At 35.7% G+C, this 10,183-nt stretch overlaps 2 long non-coding RNA genes across 9 annotated transcripts; both read right to left on the reverse strand.

The window, feature by feature from the left end:
• Positions 1-785: 785 nt before the first annotated feature.
• On the reverse strand, positions 786-1,820 carry LOC103962041. The gene is made up of 2 exons (XR_001954417.2): positions 1,456-1,820; positions 786-1,191 (listed from the first exon to the last, which is right to left on the reverse strand). It is a non-coding gene; the product is annotated as an uncharacterized LOC103962041 (long non-coding RNA).
• A 2,394-nt stretch (positions 1,821-4,214) lies between these two features.
• Positions 4,215-8,069, reverse strand: LOC103962039. 8 transcript variants are annotated; one of them, XR_007257191.1, is made up of 6 exons: positions 7,771-8,069; positions 7,104-7,140; positions 6,914-6,983; positions 5,205-5,278; positions 4,579-4,776; positions 4,215-4,427 (listed from the first exon to the last, which is right to left on the reverse strand). It is a non-coding gene; the product is annotated as an uncharacterized LOC103962039 (long non-coding RNA). The 8 variants fall into 8 exon arrangements; XR_007257193.1 differs by adding an exon at positions 7,229-7,321 and having other exon boundaries at positions 4,215-4,776; XR_007257190.1 differs by adding an exon at positions 7,229-7,321 and having other exon boundaries at positions 4,215-4,776; positions 5,205-6,759.
• Between the last annotated feature and the right edge of the window lie 2,114 nt (positions 8,070-10,183).

Genomic DNA, 10,183 nt, shown 5'->3' on the forward strand with positions numbered 1-10,183 from the left:
TTACAACGTCCCTCTACCACTTTTTGAAAAGTATTATTGCCTTAAAAACTCTATTTTCAAGAAGTTACACGTGGAATAGAATGTTGAGGGTCGAGACATATGGTTCAAAACGAAATTTGAAGAATTTTGCCAAGATGAGTAAACTAAAAACCCATTTGGTTCGTACAACAAAAGCAATTAAGAATAATGTTCAAAGAACATCTAAAACAATTCTCAATTGACCCATTTGGTTATACAAAGAAATGACGGCCGTATAATGTTTCAACTTTGCAAGCAGACTCATTAGTTGATTGAAGCGGACAACCAAAGGCAGATGCCACATTAGGCTCAATATATCTCTTTATCATCATTTCAATCACACTCCTTGCTTCCACAACCATACCCCCTTACAAAATGCACAACCAAGACATTGAAGGTGCATCCACTTGCCTAATCTCCAAACTCCATGAATCAAAGAGGTATACAAAATGATATTCGGGGGAGATCCTTATTAATAATTTCTGGGAAGATGTTCATTGTGTGGACCGAGCTTACAACCTCTTTGATCAATCTTTCTAAACATCTAAATAGCTACACAATTGTTACCTATCATGCAAAAGCCTGCTATAAGTGTGCTGAAAGTGATCACATTTGGCTTACAACCTCCCCTCCACCATTTATTTGAAAAGTCATGATGCCTTAGAAACTCCACTCTCAAGAAGAAAACCGAGTGCTGAGGGTCATGACATTTGGTTCAAAACCAAATTTGAAGAATTTTCCCAAGACGGATAAGCTAAATCACACACTTCAAACAATAAAAGCGATTGATGATGATAGCTAGAGTATACACATTAGGAACAATCCCAGCAAACCCATTTAGTTATACAAAGAAATCATGGCCGAATAATGTTTCACTTTCCCAAGTATCTGGGTGAAACAGACAACAGAAGGCAGAGGGCGCATTTGAAGCCTCACATTGAACAAACTCAAAGCGTCCTCGAGATTACCAATTTTGGTGGGTAGGTTCTTCTCCCTGACAAGTTGTTGCTTATTGGGGTGGGTATTTGTAGATTCATTGGGTTTAGGGTTTGAGGATTGAGAGTGAAAGAATGCCAAGTAATTGTTGAAGAAAACAACACAAGATTGAGGGCAAGGAAGCATCTTGCTTGCTGCTAATTGCTAAAGCATGCGTTGTGTAGCTTCCTTCGGCGCCTACAAAATTAATGGAATTTCAAATTATGATTTCCATAGATCAATTGCCATGTGCAATTAGTTTCAATGATCAACTTGAAATTAAAAAATTAAAAAATAAATAAACAAATCACAACCCAGAATAAGACCTAAATTTAAATCTGAATTAAAAACCATAATTTAGGCACAAGAAAATTAAAGGACGCATATATGTTCAACAAAACAAAGAGCAACCCCCAGCAAATGAACGTACAATTCGAATCAGAACCCAATAACTTTTAGTACCTTTACAACTTCAGAAAAATCCCAAATCAATAAACCCAGGATTTTCAAGAGAAGGAAACCCATACTGGAATTCACATATATATCTCTGAATCATTTTGCGTTCGTGATTAGGAATTGAAGCTTTGGCTTCTCTCTTCAGCGTCGTGCACTCCTCTTCTGCGTTGCGGCTCGCTCGCGATTAAAGGTATGGAGAAACGGGAAGAGAAGAAGGAAGATTTTTTGACCTATTTAATCTCAGCCGCACAATCTTATTAAATACAATCCAACCACTGAGCACGAGATCCATTTTTTGAAAAATAGAATTCCTAGCCTAGAAAGATGTCATCTTCTATTAATAGCATATAGGCACACACAAAGTGTGTGAGATTTTTTTTTTTTTTTTTTTTTTTTGAAATAGACGTAGAGATGAAGGGAGTGATAGAGAATGTGGGAGTGAGAATTTTTTTTTTTTTTTTAATTAGAGATATGTTAGGATTATATATAGATAATGCTTTAAAAAAAAAAACAACAAAATTTGGTTGTGTAAAATTACATTTCTACCTCGTATTTCTTATTCATGTTCTGTGTTAATTAAAAGGTTAAACTGGTAATTTCATAAGATTTTAGTTGACAATGAATGTTTTATTAATTAGTAGAGATAAATAGATATAAAACAAAATTTTATTGTCAACCAAAATTTTATAAAATTATTATTTTTAATTCTCTAATTAAAATTAGAGAATTATTATCAATACTCTATTAATTTTATTTTACATTCTAAATTTTTTATAATTTAAAAAAAATAACTTACGAGCAACGTCAAATAAAATATTTAGAGTGATAAAATAATTCCCTAAAAACTAAACATGAATAAAACACATGGGCACTAACAAAAAAAACAACATAATATCTAAACTTTTTTTGTCACATCCCGGCCCGGGGCGCACCACTTCCCGGGGCCGCTCCACCACCGTAGCACGATATTGTCCGCTTTGGGCCCCGACCACGCCCTCACGGTTTTGTTTTTGGGAACTCACACGAGAACTTCCCAGTGGATCACCCATCATGGGATTGCTCTAGCCTCCTTCTCGCTTAACTTCGGAGTTCCTACGGAACCCGAAGCCAGTGAGCTCCCAAAAGGCCTCGTGCTAGGTAGGGATGAGAATATACATTTAAGGATCACTTCCCTGGGCGATGTGGGATGTCACAATCCACCCCCCTTAGGGGCCCGACGTCCTCGTCGGCACACACGAGACCAGGGTTAGGCTCTGATACCAAATTGTCACATCCCGGCCCGGGGCGGATCACTTCCCGGGCCCGCTCCACCACCGTAGCATGATATTGTCCGCTTTGAGCTTACCATTCCCTCACGGTTTTGTTTTTGGGAACTCACGAACAACTTCCCAGTGGGTCACCCATCGTGCCCGGGCCCCCACCACAACCCGGGCCCGATCCACCACCGTAGCACGATATTGTCCGCTTTGGGCTTACCATTCCCCGACCACGCCCTCACGGTTTTGTTTTTGGGAACTCACGAGCAACTTCCCAGTGGGTCACCCATCATGGGATTGCTCTAGCCTCCTTCTCGCTTAACTTCGGAGTTCCTACGGAACCCGAAGCCAGTGAACTCCCAAAAAGCCTCTTGCTAGGTAGGGATGAGAATATACATTTAAGGATCACTTCCCTGGGCGATGTGGGATGTCACATATAAGAATAATAAAAATTACATATACTTACATGGAGCTGCTTAGCGGTCTCATCGTCGAGTCGAATATAAACATCCTTGAACATGTTGAGCTCTGGGAAATTAGAACCCTCCTGAAGAAAAAAAAAAATAAAGAAATTTTATTAACCATAGTAAAAGAATAAAATTGTATAAAATTTAAAATCAATATACTTTTACCTGACGTCGCTCCTCAACCCTATAGGAGAAAGTCATCAAACTGGAATGGTGGAGAAGTGTCTTTGACTCCCAAGCTTTCTAGCCAGCAATAAATTTCTTCTGTTAAACACACAATATACATGTTAGTTCGACTATTTGAAAGAAATTATTAATTTTTTTTTAAATAACTAAAACAGAATTAAATTATTATTAACATATTATGTACATACTTGCCACAAATTTTGTGTCCGTACAATGTTTGCAGAGCCACTTCCAATCCTCCGGCTACTCCAACAACTTTGTTGGGCAATCGTCTAGGCGAGCAATCTCCAGATCATCCCATTTCTTAAAATGCGCATGGAGTTCGTACTTCCAATGTTTGAACCGAGTTGCTAAGTTCTCCTCTAAGTAGGCGGTGTCCTCAGGGTATATGTCCTTAAGATTATAATTGAACTACAAACATGAAAATAATAAAATAATAAAATAATAGTAAGAAATTAATAATATTTAGATAATATACTTTTGTTTATAATATTTGTAAACAAAATTAAAAAAATGATAAAGGCTAAAAATGAAAATACAAATCGACAGCTCATGTTGCATCACTGCCTTCGTATCCTCGGAAATTTTTGCCCAAGACTCCCATTGCATAGGACAATGCCATCGAATAACAAAATGAGCACAGGTAGTGATGCTGCTATGAGGTAGCCGTTCCATGATGTCGCGGGTCATACGCAATCTTAATTAATTCATTGGACACACATACGTTGTGTCCCAGCTTCAACATTCGATTAGGCCCCCTGGTTTTTTTAAGTTGCCCAACAAAGTTAAATGGTCAAAAACCCTAATCTTAAATTTCTACCGAAAATTTGGCAAAACCTCCCCTGATAGTATATGATTAGAAATTACTACCCGCGCATTGCAGCAGGATTAGAAATTGTATGCAGATTATGTTTGAAACATATAAAAGATTGTGTCTTAGAACATTGTTTCAATTTATTTAGGTACAATGAATTGAAAGTTTCAGCAATCATGCCAAATGTTGGGGGAATAAGGCTTTTGGCTGGAATAACATTGCTTTTATGTTTCTTCCCTTCCACCATTGCAGTTCCTGTTAGAATAACAATTATTCACAATACATACGAAAAAATACTGTTATTCTGATATATATATATAGAACTCAGACTGGGAAATACTAAAGCCACAACGCCTGAAATTTAAACCAAGTTAACTGTACAACAAAATATAAATTTCTGCTTTACCAAACCCGGGAGTAGAAACATGGGACGCCTATAATCTCCAGCCTATGACTGTTATACGCTTGGATTGTTGAATAAAAACTGAGAGACGTTTGTAAGATGCTTGTCACTGCTTCTTTCATCAACTCTTCTTGATCTTTAACTTTGAGTTGTGGTAGATTAGTGGCGCATGAATTTTCCCTTGTAAACTACATTTTAGATCTAAGAACGAAACACATTTATTAAAAAGAGGAATGCACTGTTAGAAACATGGGTAATTAACAATTAAAATAGTAACCTCAAAATTCATATAATCTGACCTAAACTAATTAAAATGATTTGCTTATTTTGGTAGAGGATTAAGAAATTAGGTATAATGTATGAAATTAATTGCAAGGATGAATAAAACACTTCAAACAACTATAAGTTTTATAGAAAAGCTTTTCAAGAGCTTAGTTGGAGGAGACAGGTATCTGAAATACATCACTCAAAAGAAAATGATTATTGAAATTTACAATGCTTAATCCTCCATATTAAATTTTATAATGCAATGAAAAGCTTGTTGAATAATATTATGAAATTCAGCAGATTCACTAATCATCATACAATAATTTGCGTAGAATATGTACAAAGATTGAGACATTACTTACAAAATGTGATTCAGAATGTTGACCACTTGTGTGGGCAGTAAAGGGTAGGGTCAATGAGATAACCAACTCCTACACTGCAAATGAATAAATTGAGAACAACAATGCTTAGAAAATCATTTTTAATAAGTTAACAACGAAAGAGAATACTACATTTCTTCAGTGTCATAGTTGGAAACTCCTTTTTTTTTTTTCTTCCATAAATATGGATTTAGAATAATGTGAAGCTGGAATAAACAAAAATTGAAAAGGATTAGAGATTCATGGTTCTTACCTAAATTAAGTTGACATACAACAAATTTAGTTTGTATAGCCTCAAATGAACATCACGTACTTAATCAATTAAACACAAATAATTTATATTGTACTTTATTTCCAACGTATATGTGCCATAGAAACAATATGGCTTTTGCCCAGTGAACAAAAGGTTCTTTTTAATTAGTGGAGAAAAAAATTTTTACATGCAACATTCGAATACCTGCAATTGAAGAAAGCGAAGCGTTGGAAAGTGGAATTTGTTGATAAAAAATCTATATAAGCTTTCCTGTAAAGTAACCAAACTAATTGCAGCAATTTTATCTTTTTGAATAATTCATAGGGATGGAAAATGCAAGCAAATAACATGAACAACAATCAACGTAATAACATTAATAAATCAAATATTTCAGCATTTTGTTTGAGAAAAGACACAAAGGAAGCAGTTGAAATTTCTCGTCTCAATGACTAAACCAAATTATACACCTACATGCAAGATTGGAAGGTACAAAGAAAACCTTCAAAACCATGGAAAAAAAAAAAATTTAAATAGAATACCCATTTGCAAATCCTAAATCAGAAGAAAAAAAAGCATATCGATCAAGAGAGCTGTGATATTGAACTTAAATGGCAAAAAATAGAATAATAAACTGAAAATATTTAACTAGTTTTATCAGAAAATATGCTAAAGATGACATCTTGATGATAGAATTAATGAAAATTTCAATTGACATTATCTACAAATTTACACTTTCATTAATCAAGAAAATTCCAACATATTATTTCACTTGTAAAAATTGAGGGAAAAAAAACTTGGTATATAATTACAGGTTAAGCTGATCTTCAAAACGACTGAATTCCCTGCATGGAAGATTTCATATCTGTGCTTTAAAGTAAATGCATTTGTGTGCAAATGCCTGTTAATGTAATTCTAAGTAATAGGAAAAAAAAAAAAAAGAACAAAAAGCGGATGAGAATCATTCAAACACGGAAAAAGTTGATATATAAAAAAAAACACAAAGTTGGATAGGAAAAATAGGGATGAAAAAAATACCAGGAGAAAGAGCAGAGGAGATGCAATCCAGTAACTAAATACTTAACTCAAAAAATAAAAACTCAAACCTTTGCAATTAGATAAGGCTAGAAACAATCTACTATTAAAATGGTTTACATTATAGAGTCTTCGTGATTTTACTGTTTGTATAACATGAACAAACTAGCATCAAAACACTTACCCCAACAAAAATCACGACTCATCAAATCACTTACCCCAACAAAAAAAAATCACAGAGAACAAATTTACCTGCATCAACATGCAGCCAAAGCAAGAAAAAAAATATATATATATAAATCAACAATTCATCAAATTGAAAAGAGAATGTATTTAAGGTTGGAAAAAAGCAGGCTTAACATGCATCGACATGCAGCAAAACAACTTTTTTTTTAGAAATACTGACCTTTCACTGATATTGCAACGAAAATGGCAAGGCGGACAGATTCAACCCAAAGATCAGGCACCGCCCTCTCCTGAAATCAAAACAATCAACCAATTCCCAAAATGAACTGTAACTGAGAAAATTACCCGCCCCAAATAGACTTGGGACCTAAGAATATTCAAGAAGTTCTTATAACTAACTATAACTTTACCTGTCAGCATTGATTTTCAAGCCTAGACCAAAGGTTTCTGCATAAAAACAAAGTCTGTTATTTCGCTAAATACTATAACATGAGAAGGTTTCAGGTAAAATGAATTACCAATGAAATGAACTAACTTGTACGTTTCTCTTACGGACAACACGTAGTAAAGTGAATGCATGTTCTTCTCTCTAAAAGAAAAAGTTGGGTCACATGTTTTAAGAAAAAACCTACCAAAAAAAAAAAAAAAAAGGGTTAATATGTTACTTTCTCGGGAAACAAACAGACCGCCATTGAAATCCACATGTCACGAAAAAAGAAGCACAACGTGCAAACAAAATCAAGCAAGATGGATCCAGATCCAAAACATGATTAAAACCCACAAATCCATCACCAAAACAAATAATTTCCCTAACAAAATTAATCAAATTAATAACTTTTCAACTTGATATATAGATACACAACGACATGTATAAACATATGAGAGATATAGAGTGGGAGAGAGAGAGGTAGAGGTAGAGAGAGACTTGATGGTGTTGATGAATGCTGGAGAGTGATAAAAGCAGAGCACAACTAGAGGTTGCTAAAAGAGATTAAATTTGAGATCTAAGTGACAATCTACAGTGAAAAATTAAATATTTGACTTTTGGGTATTTGAGAAGAAGTGACATTTAGTTACCTGTGTAAGGAGAGATTGGGAGCAAGATGCGGCGATGAGGAGATCGCGAAGCAGAGATTGAAGAGATGAGAAAGTAGAGATCAAAGAAATCATGAAATAGAGATGGAAGAGATCGCAAAGTGGAGCGTAATAAGCATGATCGAAATTGCCAATCACGTTGCACAGCAGTTGAGTTTTCTCTGGTTTCCGAAGAGGTCAAGAGATTTCTACCGGACAGCAGGGCCAAAACCGTCGCTTTAGTGTGTAATACACAAAAAAAGCTAGACTTGAAGAGCAACTGAAGGGCAAAAAAGGGTAGGGCATTGTGGAAGTAACAATAACTCATTTTCTCTTTTAGTGTATATATAAAGGAATTGTTATTAGTACTTCAAAATTCACATTTTACACTCCAAACTTTCTATATGTAGAAAGAAAAAAAAAACACTTGAGAGGAGTGTAGAATGTGATTTTTGGAGTGCCAATAACACTTCTCTATATATAATATCCCAAAACTTGAAAGCAGTAAAATAACAGTAATTCACATCCACGACACATTTTCACAATCTAACAAATTTTCACAATCATAAAACTAATAGTTTTAAAATGAAAAAAAAACGACATAGTGAAAATTAGAAAAAACTACTTGGCTAGGAGTCCCCACCCTCGACTGTGAATGTGAATGAAGTTTGATTAGAAGGCTCTGGATGGTGGCGCCACCGGTGAGGCCGTCGTGCACTGAGCGGTTGAACTGACACTAATGACGTCGATGATGTGAGCACCTAGGATGCCCTGAGAGCAACCTGAGTAAGCAATGTAGGCTCACCAATTGATGGACCACTCATAGTCACAGTAGTAGGTGCTATGCAGAAGGTGCATTGGTCACACCCTGACAACGAGTGATCAACTGCAACAACTATACAATTTTTGAACCATAAAAATATAACATTAGAGACCCATATATATATATGTATATATATCATCCTAAATAATTGAAGTAGTTTGTTCCCTAATCCTTTCTTGCATTTGAAACTAATCAATTAGCAACCAACTAATCAATTAGCAGAAAATTTACATCCCCTCACATTCACGCAACGCAAGATATTGGAAACATAGCCATCTGGAAACTTTACAGAAGAAATAAAGTTGAAAAACTCTTTCTTCCCATCCAGCTTAACTTTAAAAAATAGATGGCCTTTCTTCAGTTTAGTATTGACTCTCTTCATCCACAAGGATGACCTAACGCCCATTCATTCTAAATTGAAACGAGCTTTGATCGTGTCTCATTTTAACTTTGACCAGTACATGAGCTCAAATAACATACCCTTGTGCGTCTAGTTCAGATGTGCAGTTGGTCTGGTCGTATTGACCCCTTTGCCAAAATGACCAAAATCTAAATGGTTTATCTGATCCAAAATCTCATCTCCGAACCATTCTTTTGGTCTTGGGCTAGTCTTTGTTGTGCCGTGGAAGGCTTTATCGTTCTAACGCCACGCGTTGTCCTAAGGGAGCCACCTACGATGACCAAGATAACATACATTTCTCGCATGCCAAGATGATGTTACGTTCTCCTTGCATATTGGACATGTCAAATAACCCTTTGTCGTCCACCTGGAAACCATGGCATACACAGGAAAAATTGTTTACGGTCCACATCACTACTGCTCGAATGGTGAACATCTGCCTAGTATACTTATTGTATGCACAAACATCGTTTTTCCATAAATCCTTTAGCTCATCAACCAACGACCACAATAAATATCAATGAGCTTTCCTGGATCTTCAGTAATTAATAGAGTCAACATCATGTATTCTTTTTTCATGCACTTCCAATGCGGCAAATTATAAGAAAACACGACGACCGGCCAAGTGTTATGGATTTGGTCTAGAATCACGAACGATTAAATCTATCAGTGGCAAGTCCCAATCTGACATTGTGCGGGTCAGCTACAAAATCAGGGTACATCTGATTAAATTCTTTCCAAGCCTCTCCGTCTACATGATGCCTCATAACATCATCATTTACTCATTGTTCCTTATGCCACCTCATGTTGCTTGCAGTATGCATCGACACGTACAATCGCTACAACCTAGGCGTTAATGGAAGCTAACACATTACTTTTTGGGGAATCTTGGTCTTTCTATTCTGTGATGTCATTTTAAACCTTGGCTCATTGCATACAGGGTATTTATGCAACTGTTTGTTCTTCTTATAGAACAATATACAATTATTTACACATGCGTGAATTTTTTCAAACCTTAATCCGAGACCCTTCAACACTTTTTGGTCATTTTTATGATCTTGAGGTAAACAATTGTCCTTTGGAAGCATCCTCTTGATGACTCCCAAAAAGTAATCAAAACACTTGTTTGACATACAAAACTTGATCTTGCCATGCATCAACTCCACAGTTGTCGTGAGCACCAAAAAGTCCTG

Source organism: the organism of the source record quoted next, unplaced genomic scaffold (assembly GCF_019419815.1).
Source record: "Pyrus x bretschneideri cultivar Hongxiangsu unplaced genomic scaffold, Pyrus_bretschneideri_v1 Contig16, whole genome shotgun sequence".
Lineage (NCBI taxonomy): Eukaryota > Viridiplantae > Streptophyta > Magnoliopsida > Rosales > Rosaceae > Pyrus > Pyrus x bretschneideri.